Here is an 18,412-nt window from a genome sequence, read left to right as displayed (position 1 = left end):
GCAATGTTCTTTGACATAAATTTATTTACTCAAAACAACCACATGATATAGGTATATTTTTCTATTTTAGGAAAGAAGAAACTAAAGTTCAGAGAGGCAAAGACCTCAGGATTAGAACCATAGCCATGTGACTCACAAATCAGTGGTTCTGTATCTACACTTATATTCTAACAGGCAAGGACATGCACTCTAGAAATTCTTATGGATGAGGTTCTTCGTTTTATTTAAAACCTCTGAAACAATGTGGCATTTTCAATGTTTAATATAATCTGGGTAGTAGAGATATTAAATTACATATTACAGCAGACATTGGAGTCAACCAAGCAATCATCACTATATCTAAAATATACTAAGATATTTTGGGAAGTATCAAATTGGTCACATCAAGGGCTTCTTGCTTCTCTGTAAACAGATTCGCAAAGAGAAAATCAAATCAGTGATGCTCAAAATAAACTCCAACAGTCAAGCAGTTTCAGAAAGTAATAAACTTGACTGTATACTTTTTGCCTGGGAATTTGTGTCCCCCCTATTCAAACACTGTGTTGCAAACAAAAGTTACTTTATGAAGCTGAGACTTACTCCTTCCCTGCCTTATGCCCGCATATATATTACAGATTTTATGAAGCCTGCACATAAAACCACCTGAAAGGATAGATTTACCTTGAAATTAAAGTATTCAGAATTAATACATCTTTATTTGAAGGCTACCTATATTTTAAAATTGCTGATTCTTTGGGAAATCTAGAGTTAAAATTATTCCTACTGAGGTGGTTCTTTCAATAAATCAACCACTGGAAGCACTTTCAAACAAAACTTTTCTTTTCCTCTTTCTATACAAAACCTAATGTAAGCTACAACTAAAGTAGTGATGATCTACACTGAAACGGGGAGTAAAAAACTGCTCAACTGATTTTCTAAAAAGTATTTTCCTACAGTCAAAGAAAATCATCATCACATGACTTCACTTTTTTTTTTTTTTTTTTTTTTTGCGGTACACGGGCCTCTCACTGTTGTGGCCTCTCCCGTTGCGGAGCACAGGCTCCGGACGCGCAGGCTCAGCGGCCATGGCCCACGGGCCTAGCCGCTCCACAGCATGTGGGATCCTCCCGGACCGGGGCACGAACCCATGTCCCCTGCATTGGCAGGCGGACTCTCAACCACTGTGCCACCAGGGAAGCCTGACTTCACTTTTATACAGTCATATGGCCACATCATAAATCTTCAGTCCTATTTATTCAGACTGAATGCAGTTACTTCAGAATTTTGTGAATATCCAAGGTATCATGGAGAAGAACTTTAAAATAAGGTAAAAAAATGAAGGCATAGTGCAAGATCATATATTAAAAAGCTGTCTTTTATGGGTCACAGCCAGACATTTATTATTACCATATGGCTATTTGATTGGCACACATTTGCTAGATATTGAGAATATTTTAGTCCAATTCATTTGGCAAAAATTCAACAAAAGCCATCATTTTAAGCCTGATGCATAACTGGGTAGGCTAACTGGTTTATAGATGCAAGCAGAGGTTCAGTTTGTGTATGTATTCTGAAAAAAGCAAAACTTTAATCAGTACCTTTTTTAAAATGTGTACAGGAAAAATACATTGAGTAAACTTGCATAATTCTGGACTTTGCTATCAAATTGGACTTGCAAGGGGATTGTTTAAAGAAGGAGATACAAGAGAAGAGATAGAAGGTGGTTTTGGAGTACTCTTGAGTATCAAGATAAACCCAAAGACTTTGTCTTTACCATTCTTTTGGCAATTAATCATGCACTGTCCACAATATTTCTAGGTTGTTACACAGAACTGCAATTTAATTCATATGCTTTTTAATTCTTCATATTTTTTGCTTGTGAAACTTTGGGAGGAAGTAGGCTACAGTGCTAAGGAGAACAAACTCCAGCATAAGACTGGGTAATTCCAACTCTATTATTTAATAACTGTGTGATTTTGGATAAGTCTGTTAAAGTCTTTAGGACTTTATTTTGTGGTTAAATAGAGATAATAACTATATCTACTACAAAGGGTTTTTTGTAATGATTAAATTTTAATAATAGATATAAATTCCTTGGAACAGTGTTAGACCCATACATCAACATAAAATATTGTTGTTGATAATCTCAAAATTAGGAGCAGTAATAATGGTATTGCCTTGACATCAAGCTGTAGGCATAGAGGAAGCAGCGACTCTTTCTAAATCAGTCTCCCTCAAATGTACTCCACATAGTAGGAACTCAAAAATGTTGATTTACTGAGTCCGGGAATACCGCTATTGTAACTCTTCAGAAGCAAGAATTACAAGCCCAGTCCATTCAATATGGGGTAAAAAGATATCTTCTTACATAATATAATTTGTATACACCCAATAGCAATCCATTCTGTATCCAATTTTGGATCTTGGAATGACCAAATCAAAAGGTCAAATAGCCCCTGTAAGCAACAGACAATTTGGGGGTATTTTATCTCATTTTTTTCAAGATTTCTTGCTTAAGGATTTTATCACTGACAATGTTTCAGCACATGTTCAGATAAATTTATAGTAGATAAAATTTCAACATTCAATACAGTGTATAGAATTACATTTTATACACAGAAGGCATTTTTCTGTAGCTAAGGATTGATAGCCAGTTCAAATTTCTACCAATTTTTTGAAGTAAAAGAATAAATCATGTGTATATAAAATTCAGAAATATTTAAATCCACATACATCTACAGGCTACATGTGGCACAATGCTAGAAAATTCAGACAAAGAATTTATTGATGAGTTTCATGCCTTGAAAGTGAAGAAACAACATAATATTTGGTATGTTTTGTACATCTGGATAATTTGAACAAATTTTAAAAGTTGATCTTTGTCTTCATTCAATTTTAATGCATTATGGAATCATAAGTCTGGAAAGTTCCATGGGACATTACTGAACCTAACTCAGTCCATTCTATTTCATTCTATTTAGTCAGCCATTCTAGTATGAAACCTTCCACATGTCCAGGGTTGGACAAAGGGTTGAAGAAGCAGATTAATAAGATGTCAGCCATGCCTGAATTCAAGGAACTCAAAATCTAGTGGAGAAAATAGACATACGAATTTAAAATGATAACACCCTGGTTAAGTACCAAAAGGAGCACCACATAGGATGGGATATGTGGTGTGTTGTCACTAGAGAGGACAGGATGGCAGTTAGCTATCAGTGAAGGCTTTGGAAGTGAGGAGGAATTTAAACTGTGTTCACACCAACAAACTGGGGGTATAAGAGTTTTCCTGTCGAAAAATATGTACAAAAGCAAAAAGATGTAAATAATTTGGAGGAACTGCAAGTAGTGTAGCACTGATGAGTGCACATGATGAAATAATCAGAAGTGAGACTTGTTACTCAGAAGGATACAATGAAGGGATTCATGGACTTCCCAATGACAATGAATAATGTGTCTTAAATACGAGATCATGCCTGCATTTTGGAATTATACTTCTGGAATCATGGTAGGGGATGACTTTGAGAAAAAGAATCTAGTTAGGAAAATACTGCACTAGCCCAGGCAAGGTATAAAGAGATAGGAGCAACAGGAACTGAGAGGATGATAAAAAAATACGATAGGCATTCAAGAGGTAGACTCTATAGTAGTTAACGACTGGAGAAAAATAGAGAAATTGAAGACAACTCCAGTTTTATAATTTGAGTAACTTGGGGCCTGGTGATCATATTTATCAATAGTAAATACAAAGAATAAAACAAGTTGGGGAGAGAAGCTAAAAATTGAAATAAAACACATATATCAATATAATAAGAAAAAGACCAAAAATTTTACATTAATACTAACAACTAGTATTACTGCAAACTTGCCACATGCCAAGGATTGCACAAACTCTTTATATATCATATTTCATTTAATCATGGGCAAGATACAGTAAGAGTGTAAACTAGAGAGTGATTGACTCTTCTGGGAAAACCTTACTACCAAGTGTTAACTTTATGGGCCTTGGTCAGGCATGTGGGTAGCAACTGGGTTTAGGGGATCATAGTTGTGTGGGGCATCCCACTCATTAGCCAAAGTCCTAAATAATATCAAGGGTCGGGATAAGGAAATCAAGATCAATTTCAAGTCAAAAATACAGGAGCACAACTGAAAATAAGAGCTAAAGCCAATGAGGAGTGGATCAGAGAATTCAGTAATAGTCCTTTGTTGGCTCTTAGCCACAGGATGTGAGGGTGGTGGTAGAAGCATACCTAGAAGGGGGCACAGGTAAGTCAACAGAGAGTTGTGAAGTTTGGGTACTTTCTGGAAATTTATTATTTAACTCCTCTAGAGTCTAAGAACACATTTTGTATTATTTTTACTATTTTAAATTTGTAAGATTTATTTTATGGCCCAGAATATGGTAAATTTGATGATTATTCCTTGTGCATTTGCAAAAAAATGTATATTCTGCTGTGTGTATGTGTGTGAGTGTGGGTGGGTATGTGTGTGTGTTTGGAGGGGAGTGTTCCATAAATGTCAGTTAGATCAACGTGGTTGATATTATTCAGGTCATCTATATGCGTGCTCATTTTCTGTCTCGTATTGGTTAATGAGGGGATTGTTGAAGTCTTCAACTAAAATTGTATATTTGCTTTTGTCTCCTATATTCTGTCAATTTTTGCTCGTTTCTGGTGCATACTTATTTATAATTGATAGACCTTCATGGAGAATTGACCCCTTTGTGTCATGAAACGCCCCTCTTTATTTCTGGTGCTATTTCTTGTTCTGAAGTCTTATTTATCTGATATTAGTGCAACTAATCTAGCTTTCTTTTTTTATTATTTACATGGTATATATTTTTCAATCCTAATATTTTATCCGTTTTATTTTTTCTATGTTTAAAGTGGGCTTCTTGTAAAGAGCATAGAATTGGGTCTTTCTGTTATATGCAGTCTGACGATATATCTTACTTGGTGGGTTTAGAGCATTTATGTGATTATTGATAGGTTGTACTAAAATCTACAACTTTCTAGCTGTTTTTATTTATTCCATCTGTTCTTTTTTATTTCCTTTTTTGCCTTCTTTTATATTAATTGAGCATTCTTACGATTCTATCTCCCCTCTTATTTATCAATTATACATTTTTATTATTTTTCAGTTTGTATAATTGACAAAATACTCTGCAGGATCTGCACCATCTTCTTTCACTGACTGCTCCAGCCACTTTGACCTCCTAGTTGTTTTTTGCATATGGCAGGCATGCTCCTCTCTCAAGATCTTTCTACTTCATGTTTCCTCTGCTAAAATGTTCTTCCCCAGATCTACACGTTCTACACTCTAACCTCCTTTGTACAAATATCATCTCCTCAATGAAGCCTTTCCAGACTACCTTATTTTATTGTGAACTCCTCATTAGTCCCTCCCATCATCTGCTATATTACATATTTACCTATTTTTAAAATCTCTTCTCCACTCACCAGAATCTAACTTCCATGGAAGTAGATATTTTTGTCTATTTCAATCAATACTGTAACTCCAGTGCCTAGAAAAGAGCCTGTCGTCAAACAGATTCTTAATAAATAACTGTTGAGTTAATGAATATTTATAAATTGAAAAAAAGGAACCAGTGAAGTGTGAGAGATTAATAGCAAAGAAGAGATCAAATGATAAATAAATGTAATAAGAAACTAGAGGTAGACAGCAGGAGCGGATGGGTTATAGAGCACCAGAAAACAACCAGTCTTGACCCTCTCCCTTTGTAGCTGGAGTACATAGAAGTAGATAAATTTATGGGTGGTGGGGTAGAAAGTTGAGAGAATTTATGTTAGGCAGCTCCTACTTTCTTTCTGACACAGGGTCATTTGCTGGGATTTGGGCAGGGTATGTGAGTGGTAAAGGGCATGGATTCAAAAGGACCACATCCAAAGAGCCATGATCACCACTGTGTTCTCTAGAGTTACATAAATTCCACTAAATGAGAGATAAGCACAAGTTTAAAAAACACTATCCATGAAGGATTAAAATAAAACTCTGGAATGATTGGCAACTTTCTTTTCATATTATCTGTAACCTGAAAAATAAAAGCAACTTATTTTTGTGTTGCTTAAGTCTTTAAGTAAAATTAAAGAATTTCAAGGTTTTCAACCTTAAATGCTGTCTTAAACAGCAAATTTAGTTGCATTCTGTACACAGGTTTATCTACTTAGGTTTATGAAATATCTGCTTTGCATTACATATCCACCATCTTCAAATAGAAAATATAAATTTAGCTATGAATTGGAGGGACAATGACAAATTAATTTAACTTTGTTTCTGAATTCTCCATTTTTCATTAAAGACTGGATTTGGTCATGGCTGGAACTGACATATAAGAATACCTCAAAATCAATAATTCTGTTTTTTTCCACTTTCATATCATTTTGGAGTTGTCTTATTGGTGCAGCTGCAGAATTTCTGGTTTTCTGTGCCCTCTCTGCAATCCTTTTGGCAGGTGGACAGAGAGATGACAGCACTTCCACTCTCAGGAGTCATATTATTAATATATATAATTCCCTGGCAACTACGAATGACTTCATCTTTCAGCCATGCCTGATTTTGCCACAGATATACAGGCCTTGCCTTTGCACAGAATAAATTCATATGCGATTTAATGAGAAAAATATTAGTAAATCTGTTACATTTAATGTTTTTTCAAGAGGATATCAAGGAATCTGAGACCATCAGCCTTTTGCTTATTAAATACATATAAAATGAATATGTTTCCTTTTGAAGTTAAACAATAATGCTATAAAATAACCTGTGTAAATCACATTTCTCTTTACTATACCTGCTAACCAGAAAATCAACAGCATGGATTTCCTGACACCTAAATTGGATAGATACATATTTGCAAACCCTAAATCAAGCAGGTATGTAGTCTAAAGTAAAGCACACAGGCTCAGCATAAGAAGGAATAAACTAATCAACAGGAAATTATGAAGATATTATGGTGGTAGCAAAGAACACAGACCCAGGAACATAATACATTCCATGAGAATAGAATTTGCTGTCTGACAATAGACAAACTCAATAAAGTTTTGGCATTGTAAGCCTCTAGCTGTGTGACTTAACAAGCTACTAAACCAGCCTAAGACTTGGTTCCCTCACCTTGTACATGAAGGTAAGGGGACCAACTCAACATGACTGCTATGTGGATTAAATGAGATAAATATATATAATAATTGGCCAACATCTATTTCGCACACAGTATGTGCATACTCAACAACTGTCAGTTGCCTTTTTGCATTCTTAAGTCTCAAAAACTTGGTTCAGAGACCATCAAACATTTTCTGAACAGATATTTTGCACTATGAATTAAAACAAGACTTTCCTTGCATTATCTAGGTAATAAAGTTCCAGATAAAACTTATAATGATGTGGGACATATTATTATGATTTTATAGATAAGACACTAAGTCCAGAGAAGTCCAGTAACTCATAGGAGGACACAGTGGTAACAAATAGCAAAGCCAGGATTTCTGACCTCAAAATCAAAGGCTTAAGTTCAATACAATCTCAGGAATAGACCAAACATATCTTTTAGACTTAATTAATTTACATATGGCCTCCTTACTCCCTAACAAATGAAAAGATGAGTGAGAAAGTTCAGGATCTTCCTCCTCTTCACAACCAATACCACCTGTGCCTCCATTATGTACAATTAACCAGTCTATAAGGTAAATCTGAATATGTTCCAAGGTACATAGACCAGCCCTTCAGGGACCATTAATTTCCCTATCAGCTACCGTTGCTATCTTCCTGAATATGTGACCAAAATTTAAAAGGAATGGCCATGCCCCTACTGTTAGGGAGATTTTAAAATGTTTTTTCTCTTAAAATATCCAACAAAAATGAGATATAGTACGCAAATGTTTGTGTCTCTAACCCTTTGAGGTTTCTGCTTTTTAAACCAAGAGTGGAGGCTATCTGGTTAATTGAGTAGGGAAAATCACAGGATAAAGACTTCACTGCAACAAAACATTCAGTCTCACATCACCAAAAATGTTTAAGACAAATGTTGATTGAAAAAGTGTGAATATTCCAGAAAAACACCTTAGTTGTTTAGTGGCTAATGACAATAACTACGATTTATATTAAAACTATTACATGCCAGACACTGAAAAGTAACTTGAAAAGATGAAAAGAACAAAACTACTAAAATGGAGAACTGGGAATTGAAACCAATGCTATATGACTCCAAAGCTGATTACTCCACCATGCAATGTTGCCTGCACTCTTTAGTCATCTAATAAACTCTTCTCAACCACTCCTGACTCTGCCACAACTAACACCTGCATAGATGGTTGCTTTGTTTGGTTTTGTTTATAAATAATGGCTATGATGATAATGCTATCACATACTGTCTCGTTTCATCCGAAGGTGCCCCAATTCTCCATTTTAAGATAAAGCAATAAAGTATTTCTTTCTGGATCCTCCTCCACCAGACTGAAAGCACACTGCCATGAATTCATTAACTCCCAGAAACTAAATATAAAAAGATGCAAAATTCTGTAACTTTTGCACACATATCATTTCCCACATAATCAAATTGGACCTATGTCTGTGATGAAGCATCAAGAATATTCACCAATTATCCACCCCTGGAAGAAATCATAAAATTAAGTAAATGCATTCTAATCCAGGAAGGAAATTTACCAGAGAATAAAGCGATTATCTGACTTGGCATTTGACCAGAATCCTCAAGTTAACTAGAATTCAGTAAGGAATTTTACCCTTGCAAAATAACCTTGACTTTGTAATCATCTTGGTCTATCTTTGAGAGTTTCTGTGAAAATGCACTTGAAATTTTTAAAAAGAGACCTGAGGTTTCTAATGTTCTGCAAGTGCATTAAAAATAACCAAAACTAACCGCCATTGGCATTTTTCAGTCAAGGGCTTGTCATCCAGAATCTTCAATGAGGTTGGAAATATTTTTTTAGTTCAGGGTAATCTACAAAAACGAAGTAATATAAGAGAAAGAAAATAAACTAGCAACAAGAAAGTAAAGTTCTCTAATATTTTGGTTGAAATATGGGTTTAATCTTTAAGTCAGATGAATAGAAAGCCTTATAAATAATTGTCACTGAAACAAAATAAGTTGCTTCACCATTTTTTTTTTTTTTTTTTCCCAGTACGCCGGCCTCTCACTGCTGTGGCCTCTCCCGTTGCGGAGCACAGGCTCCAGATGCGCAGGCCCAGAGGCCATGGGTCATGGGCCTAGCCACTCCGCGGCATGTGGGATCTTCCCGGACCGGGGCACGAACCCGTGTCCCCTGCGTCGGCAGGCGGACTCTCACCCACTGCGCCACCAGGGAAGCCCCACCATTTTTTATTATAAATTTGATGCACATCAATTTATTTGACCATGAGCTATCCCTATTGGTCATTAAATCAAACTAAAACATTGAATTAATTATGCTGTGGTCCAGATATTTTGGAGATATTTATTCAGTCAGTCAATCATTAAGCACTTACGGAGCCCCTATTTCATACAAATACTATTCTGGGGACACAGACTCAAATATATTATAGAGCCTGCCCTTAAAGAACTCACAGTCCAAGGAGACACATACATATGAACATAGCTCAATTCTTCACTCTAACCTAACTAGTTGTACGTTATAAACACAATAATAAAGTACATGAATTCTAAGACATATTTATTACCACCCACAAAACAATGTTCCTTTAGTTTGCAGAGAGCACACATAGAAATGAAACCACTCACATTCTTTCATTGCTTTGGTCTCAAGAACTTAAACAATGTATTTTAAGTGTGTAAAATGATAGAAGCCTATTTTAGAGCTAACTCTCTATTTTCTACTTCAAGGATCAAGCATTACATTTACATGTGGCCAATCCTGTTGACGTGGTTCAAGTCCCTTTTCTGGGGAAAAAAGGCCATTCACAAATACAGATAACCTATGCCTAACATATTTAGTTCTAGCTTCCAGCTGTAGTTAGTGGCAAAGAAATAAAACATATTGAGATTCTGTTCAAACAAATGTGATCAATTTTATACCAGTGTATGTATGGATTCACATGAAATCTGCAAAATGAAAGGATCAGGGGCTATACATTGTACTATATGTATGGATATGTTCAGTCAGAAAGAGAAATGAATAAGCTCTACTGAACAGTTAGAATTATGAGTTTATGTATCAATTTTTTTTTATGTTTAATGGAAAGTGGGTAAGAAAAGATGTTTGATATAGGGTTTGTTTAAAACTTCTGCATTGTTTCTAAACTTTCTCTTTTTCTTCCTTTTCCATCAGATCTACCAGTCATTTAACCAAGAATTCCTCAATTTCTTCAAAAATGAGTCTTTGTTGACCATGTTCTTTCTCAAAAAAAATAAGGGGAGGGACAGCCAAAATAGGAGACATAGGTCCTCTTGAATGAGCCCAGGTACTTTCAGTCAGATGGACAGATGGCTACACATCATGGTTTGAAAACACTGGTTACTGGGAAATCTGGAGGAGTCAACTACAATACTCAACATGAAAACCCAGGTAATATTGTTGCTATGGACTGAACTGTATCCCTCCAAATTAATAAGTTGAAGCCCTAACCCGCAATATAATGGCATCTGAAGATGGGTCCTCTCAGAGGTATTAGGTTTAAGTGAGGTCACGAGAGAGGGGCCTTCATTGTGGAATTAGTGCTCTTATAACAAGAGATACTGGAGAGTTTGCTCTCTCTGCCCTGTGTGGACACAGAGAGAAGGAGGCCTTCTACAAGCCAGGAAAAGAGTCCTCATCAGAATCTGACCATATAATACCCTGACCTAGACTCCAAAACTGTGACAAAATATATTTCTTTTGTTTAAGCCACCCAGTCTGTAGTATTTTATTATGGCAGCCCAAGTAGATGAAGATAGTTGTCTAAATTTTTTAGCATTGAATTTGAAAGAAAATAATAATTATGCTATAAATTGCTCACCATAAATCTTTAAATTTATGTTTTTGAATTGGGAGGTTATTTTAAAAGAATATAGGTATGTATCTGATCCATTCATCTACTTTCTGAATATTCAGCTTCCTGGATATCAACAAGAATAAAATTTTCTATATGTGCAATCAAATAAAAATGGACATCTTTACTCATACCTAGGAAAACAGAGAAGTGAATCTGAGACTATACCACAAGGTATAAAGAATTTCAGTTACAGGGCTATACTCATGATTACTTCAGAGATAAATAACCCTCCCATGCTCCTGAATACCTACGGAAGAACTGAATTTCCTATAGAAATTCTATAGAATCTTATGCTTCCTTCTACTCATGATACTGGCAAGCATCTAATGGATGTGCTTACATCCATTTGTCTGATTGCCTAAGATCCATTCCTGTATTAAACCATCAGACAGTAAAGCACATTTACCACATTACCAGAGCCCTTCAAAGAATTGCTTTCACTAAGGCACAACTTAATGTAATGTTCTTTGTCTCTGCTGAAGGTCGATACAAGAACCATTAGCTGGGCAATGTTTCTTTAGGTTTGAAGATTTTATTCCTAGATGTTCTCTGTATAAAGACGCAAGAAATAAATTTCCACTTTTTTTTGCAAGAAAAATAAATTGTCCTCACATCTTCCTTTTGTCAAAAGATACAAATAAATCTCTGCATTCCTACTTTTACTTCTTTTCCTTAACATCTGAAAACTTAAAACCAATTCTCATCACTGTTATCTCATTTCTGCTTTTAACCCAGGATATGCAATCTATTTAATTAAGATGCAGAAAAATCTACTCTTGAGATATATAATGCAATGCACCTCTTAATGATATGAGTAAGCATTTCCTTAAGACACGTGATACGGTAGCTGAAATGCAGTAATTTCCTTTACCCAGGGACTCAACCTTATATTTTACCACAGCTTTTCACTGATGCCTTTTGGAAATAATCAAAAATCAAATGCAACTATTTATTCCCATATGGTATTTCAAACGCTGTGTCATCTGAGAAGTGACTTGCAGCTAATGGGCAGATACTGAGTTAAGTGGAGGAAAAATGCAAAATGCACTACATATTCAGTACAATCCAAATAATAAGGCCACATCACTAAATTTATGACAGAAGACATGTTGTATAGGGCCTCACAAGTCAGGCAATGTAATTCCTAAAAATAATTTGAATAAGAAATCCTCCACATTAGTCACATACTAGAAAATCAGAAAAATACTCTGATCACTGCAGACCTATTCCTCTCTACTCCTACTCTTGCCTCTTCCTACCTATGCTATGCTGCGCTGGTGAGGTGCAGCCTGTTCATTTCGAACTTCTCCACTAAAAGGAACTGTTTGGAAGATCACAAATGGTTCTCATTGAATTTCAACTCAAGATTAGGAATGAGGTAAGATAACACATATTCTTTACTCATGACAGCTAATGTGAACATTGGTTTGGAAGTGAAGGGTTCAAGTGATACAAAATACATTAGCTACAAATTAGATTTTATCAGATAACCACATAAGCATCTTTCAAATCTCGGCATATCTGACTTTTTCACCCTGATAGAAGTAGCAATTGTATGAGCTATCATGATAGGGAACACATAAAGTGGAGACTACAACATACAATCTCGTTATGTTCTGTTGGCCAAACAATTCATGGCACCAAATGTCAAAGCCCCAACAGCTAGACCAGCCCCCCAAGTCAACTCAGAGTAACTACTTCTTTCTGTTGTCCTAACCTAGCCACATTAAAATGTCCTTTTATTTATATATTTGAGACCATTTAAATATTACCTAGGGTAGCTATAACAAATGAATGGAAACTGATAAACATGGCATATTGAACATACTTATTTATCTTTAGCCTCCAAGAATACTACCAAAATGTACATAAATTAATAAAAATAGATAAAAGACAAGGGCAAAGCAAATGAAAGAGTTAATTCGAGCATACAAGATGCATCAATAAAGAAGATGAAGATGAAAATAAGATTCATGAGTGGTAACTGTTCTAGTAAGGATGACATCTGAAACCAATTCCAGCCAGACAATCTCTAGAAGCTCAGTAGGAGTAAGCAGGTATGTAGGAAGAAGTAGAAGATGGGTCTGAACAAGGGAGAATCCGTTGGAAGTCTTTATAAAGAGAATTTAGATCCTCAGATCTGCTCCCCTATCATATCATCTGGAGTAAAGTTTCTGGAAAATTTGAACTTAAGAACCTGTGGATTTGAGGCTGTACAAATGAGGGCAGGGATACAGTGCCATTTTGAAAACAGAAAAAATAATTCAATTACACATCCTTAAAGGAGGTTTGCATTCTACTTCTCATGCTCCACTCCCAGAATGCTAACAGTCAAGTTTAAATCCCTCCCCTGGGCAGTGGGTCAGAATAGTCTTCCACAGGGAGTTTGATCAGAACTAGAAAACACAATATACATATATGAAATCATTATGTCATACACATTAAACTGATGCAATGTTATATGTCAATTATATCTCAATAAAACTGGAAAAAAAACCCATATCTACAGATATTAACTTTGGACTTTTCCCTATGAAATGGTGAAGTCCCTACCAAACAGTGCTATACGAAGATGATGAGCTCTGTACAGAGCTTCTAATTACCCATTAAGCACCCCACTCTTAAAGAGAAATAGATTATCAAAGCATTACAAGATATTTGAGGAATATCCCTTAAAGAAAATAAAAAAATAAAATAAGCAAACAGGAAAACGGCACCTTGGAGAAGCAGAAGAAAATACTAAAACTTTATCATTAATGGTCTCAGAGAGAAGTTATTGAAATCAGGATGTAAAAAGAGATTGCTATAAAACAGAAACAGAGAACAAGCAAGAAAATATAAGTGGACAGCAGAAATAAAAAATTCAAGAGAGGGGTTTGAAGATAAAATTGAAAAAAAATATCAGAAGCACAGAACCAAAAAGAAAATAACTGAAAAATAAAAGAGAGGAAAAACAACAAGAGAATATTATAGGATCAATCCAAGTATTCCAGCATTTAATGAATTAGAGCATTAACATCCAGAATCAATATATAAAAAAAGTAGAGGGGAGTAAATTATCGAAGAAATATACTGTAAATCAACTATACTTCAATAAAATTTTTCTAATTATTTAAATGAGAAAAAATAAATTTTTAAAAAAGGAAATATAAGAAAATTGTCCAAAAGAAATTGAGTTTCCAAATTGAAAACCTCCTCCAAGTGTCCAGCACAACTGAATGAAAAAGATCCAAACCAAGATGACTCGTGAAATTTAAAAACAGTAAAGATAAAGGAAAGATGCTAAAAGCAACTAGAGGGGGAAAAAAATGACCACAAAGAATCAGGAATCAAAATAATATGTGACTTCTCAGTAGCAACACTGAAAGCCAGAAGACATTGAGGGAATGGTTTCAACATTTTAATCGAAGAAAACATGATTTCCAACATAAAATTTTCTATAAAATCAAACCAAATTTTATACAAGAACACTTTCTATCTTCTCCCCACCTCCTCCTCCTGTTTCCTGCTTTGAGTGCAGATGTGATGGCAGTGATCCAGCAGGCACTTTTTGACCATCAGGACCATGCATGAGCATGGTGTAACAGAAAGAGAAAGCAGTCAGGATCCCTAATGACTTTTGGAGCCACCAGAACTGCACAGAACTAGCTCTCTACTACTTATATATTAGCAAAAAGTTAATTTATTGCTGTGAAAGCCACTGTTGTTTTGTGTCTTTTATAAGCAGCCAAGTACAATTTATAACCAATACATATGAATCCAGGGCTTTATCAGATTAGTGAGGCAAAGGAAATTCCTAGTATGACAAGGAGAAGTTGCAAAATGACAGTAATATATCTGACTGAGAGCAACCAGTCCATCCTGGAGCAGGAGGATAGAAGTACCTCCCAGAGAAAACTGAACTGACAGGTTAACAGATGTCTTTGACATATTAAGAGGTGTCTTATAATTCTGTCAGTGAATTTACATATATAATGAAGCAAAGACACACACATAATGCAGTTATTAACTCCAATAGAAACAAAATTTATATGAAAAGACAGTAAAATAACTGTACGACATGTAATTTCAGCGGTGAACAATACATAATAACATGGATCATTTATAAGATGAAATTAATGGTTTTCAATCAGAGGCAATTTTGTCCTCCAGGAGATATCTGGCAATGTCTGGAGATATTTTTGGTTACCACAACTAGGATGTGTTCCTGGCATCTAGTGGGTACATGTCAGGGATGCTGCTAAACACCCCTATAATGCACATGACAGCCCCTCACAATAAAGATTATCCAGCTGAAATGTCAATAGTGCTGAGACTGAGAAATCTCAGGTAACAGTTATAATATTAGAAACTAAGAACAATGACTTAAACAAAAATTATAATTTTGAGAAATATAGGAAGAGAAATGTAGGTGTTTATTGTGTGTGTGTGTATGTGTGTGCATGTATAAGAGAGAGAGTTAGTGTTACAAAGCTAAAGCCTTTCTTAACATGAAATTGATTTATAATATCTAAAATTTGAAGATCAAAAAATAGATGTTTAAATATATTACTTATAAATATGCAGGCAAATATATGTTCCAGTAACTAAAAATGATAAAAGTGGCTGCTTCTGTACAGTCGTTTAGAGGATGGGGAGGAACAGGGCAGGGTATACTGTTTCTTTTAGTTATAAGCTGCTTAATACTATTTGAATTTTTAAAATGTGTTCATTAAATTTATACTTGTAATAAATTAATATAAAGCAAAAAATGAAAAACACAGCAATATGAATTATGGAGCCAGATTTCTTGCACTGAAGCAATGTGAATGCTATCACTATCTGTCTTGGTTAAAACAGCTTTCTGGGTGTGAAGACCATCTTTCCTTTTCTTCTATCTTCCTTGGCTTGATCATTAAATAAGTCACTCAGCTCAGCCGTCATGTTTATTTTTTTCAATGTGTCTATTTAGTGCCCTCCACTAAACAGAGTATTGGTCAATAAATAGTTTTCTAAATGTTGTTAAATTGAGACAAAGCTTTAGTATTTTTTTCTGTATAAGGTGTATATATAAGAACAATTTTGGGACTTCCCTGGTGGCACAGTGGTTAAGAATCCACCTGCCAATGCAGGAGACACGAGTTCGAGCCCTGGTCCAGGAAGATCCCACATGCTGCGGAGCAACTAAGCCCGTGTGCCACAACTACTGAGCCTGTGCTCTGGAGCCCGCGAGCCACAACTACTGAGCCTGTACGCCACAACTACTGAAGCCCGCATGCCTAGAGCCCATGCTCCGCAACGAGAGAAGCCACTGCAATGAGAAGCCCGTGCACCGCAACGGAGAGTAGCCCCCCCTCACCGCAACTAGAGAAAGCCCCCGCGCAGCAACGAAGAGCCAACGCAGCCAAAAATAAATATAAAAAAATAAATTTTAAAAAAAGAACAGTTTGAAGACATCAAACAATAATATGGAAATTATATGAACAATTCACAAATAAATGCACTGTCCATAAATATATGAAAGCTTATCTAAATTATTTTGCGACCATACACAATAAAACAAAAATTATTTGCATTGTCATAGAGACTGGTAAAGAGTAAAAACAAAATAACAGTGAATTGAGGAATTAATCACTTCCACAGACAGCAGGGTAAAATACATATACCCTTTGTGGAGAGTTATTTGACAATATCTACCAAAAGCTTTAACGTGTATTTATTTTAAAATCTGTAATTCCACTTCACAGAACATGCTTTAAAGTAATAAATGGACAAGATTCTAAAGATTTATGTACAGACATATTTGTCTTGGGATTATTTATGGAAGCAAAAACATCTTAGATGTCTAAGAATGTGACATAAATTATAAATGAATATATTAAGGTATATTCATATACCAATGCAATGCAACCTTAGATATGTACTGACGTGGATAGATGTTCTCAGTATATTAAATGGGGGATAAATTTTAAATGTATATATATATATATATTTATATATACACATTTAAATATATATAAAATCACATACATGTCTGAAAATATATATACAAAAGTATCAATACTATAGAAATTTTTCTCTCAATATATGATTGTAGGCAATTATCATTCTCCCCATTCTTTCATAAATTTTCTGATTTATATTTTGTAACAAAAAATGTATTTGTGTATAGTCTTTCAAAATGCAATTTGTTTTGAAGAATGTATATGACCCATGGAGCCCACCACCAAATTTCCAGGCTGAGGGACGCTTGGTTTGTAACTAAACTGCAGCACAGAGATCACGGATAAAATCTGAACCCAAAGAAAGCCTCCTCCAGTTGCCCTGTACCTCCCCAGCTCTCCTCTGACTTCCTCTCTGCCTCTTCAGGACCTCTGCAATAGTTCTGCAGAATTTTGCAACACTGTAATAACTTATACATTCAATAACAAAATTATGAGGGATTTTCTGATAAAAGGGTAGTAAACAGTACTCAATAAATAATATTTTCATTTATTAAAGGGGCTTTTGCTATGAAATCATTACAAATCTAAATGTTCACAAAAAAGGTCTCTCTCTTTGACTTTGTAATTCTATTTTATAAATTTATCTTAAGAAACTATGTAAGTGAACAAATATTCAAGAATATATTCACACTAGACCCAGCCCTAAAATTTACAAGACCCAAAGCAAGAGTACAAATGAAGCCCACAAACCATATGTCTAAATATTTAAAAGTTATAAACCAAGCTAACATACTGCTAAATAAAAATGTTTTTCTCTTCTTTGACAAATCTACCTTCATGACTTTTTTAAATGGAAAAATACTGATAAAACTATGGTTTCTTTGTGACTGAAATTATCAAAATATCAAAGATGACTGACTTTAATAAATATTGTATGTGTCTGGGCATCATTCTCTTGCTGAGCTTGCAATGTTTGGATGTGTAACAGACAAAGGCATACCTAATTCATAGAGTATATTCCAAAATATTTTTGCCTTTATTTCATCAAAATCACAATTTTTCTTTTTTTAATGTGGACCATTTTTGAAGTCTTTATTGAATTTGTTACCATATTGCTTCTGTTTTATGCTTTGGTTTTTTGGCCCTGAGGCATGTGGGATCTTAGCTCCCCCATCAGGGATCAAACACACAGCCCCTACATTGGAAGGTGAAGTCTTAACCACTGGACCACCAGGGAAGTCCCACAAATTGTTTTTATAAGTAATATTATAGTGTTATTTTTGTTCTACTGACTGGAATGATCTAAGAATTAAAATGTAAAATGTTATTGTTCTCAAAGCATCCAAATTCTGAATATATTTCATCAAAAACATAAAGTAAAAATAATTTTAAAATCATTATAATAATGTGGTTTAACATTACAAACTGATTCTCAGCTGCCATGCAAATGCTACAAATTCTGTACTATTTTTGAGTGGCTCCAGAACCAGGAATTGGAACACAGAGGAACA

General features: G+C 35.0%; 1 long non-coding RNA gene across 1 annotated transcript in view; it reads right to left on the bottom strand.

Moving 5' to 3' along the window:
* The window catches only part of LOC132598240 (uncharacterized), a 363,047-nt gene that overhangs the window by 338,647 nt on the left and 5,988 nt on the right, over window positions 1–18,412 (bottom strand). The window lies entirely within an intron of this gene.

The sequence above is a fragment of the Globicephala melas genome, chromosome 12, assembly GCF_963455315.2.
Source record: "Globicephala melas chromosome 12, mGloMel1.2, whole genome shotgun sequence".
Classification (NCBI taxonomy): Eukaryota; Metazoa; Chordata; class Mammalia; order Artiodactyla; family Delphinidae; genus Globicephala; species Globicephala melas.
Note: the sequence above shows the minus strand (reverse complement) of the source record. Positions and strands in the feature narration are given on the sequence as shown.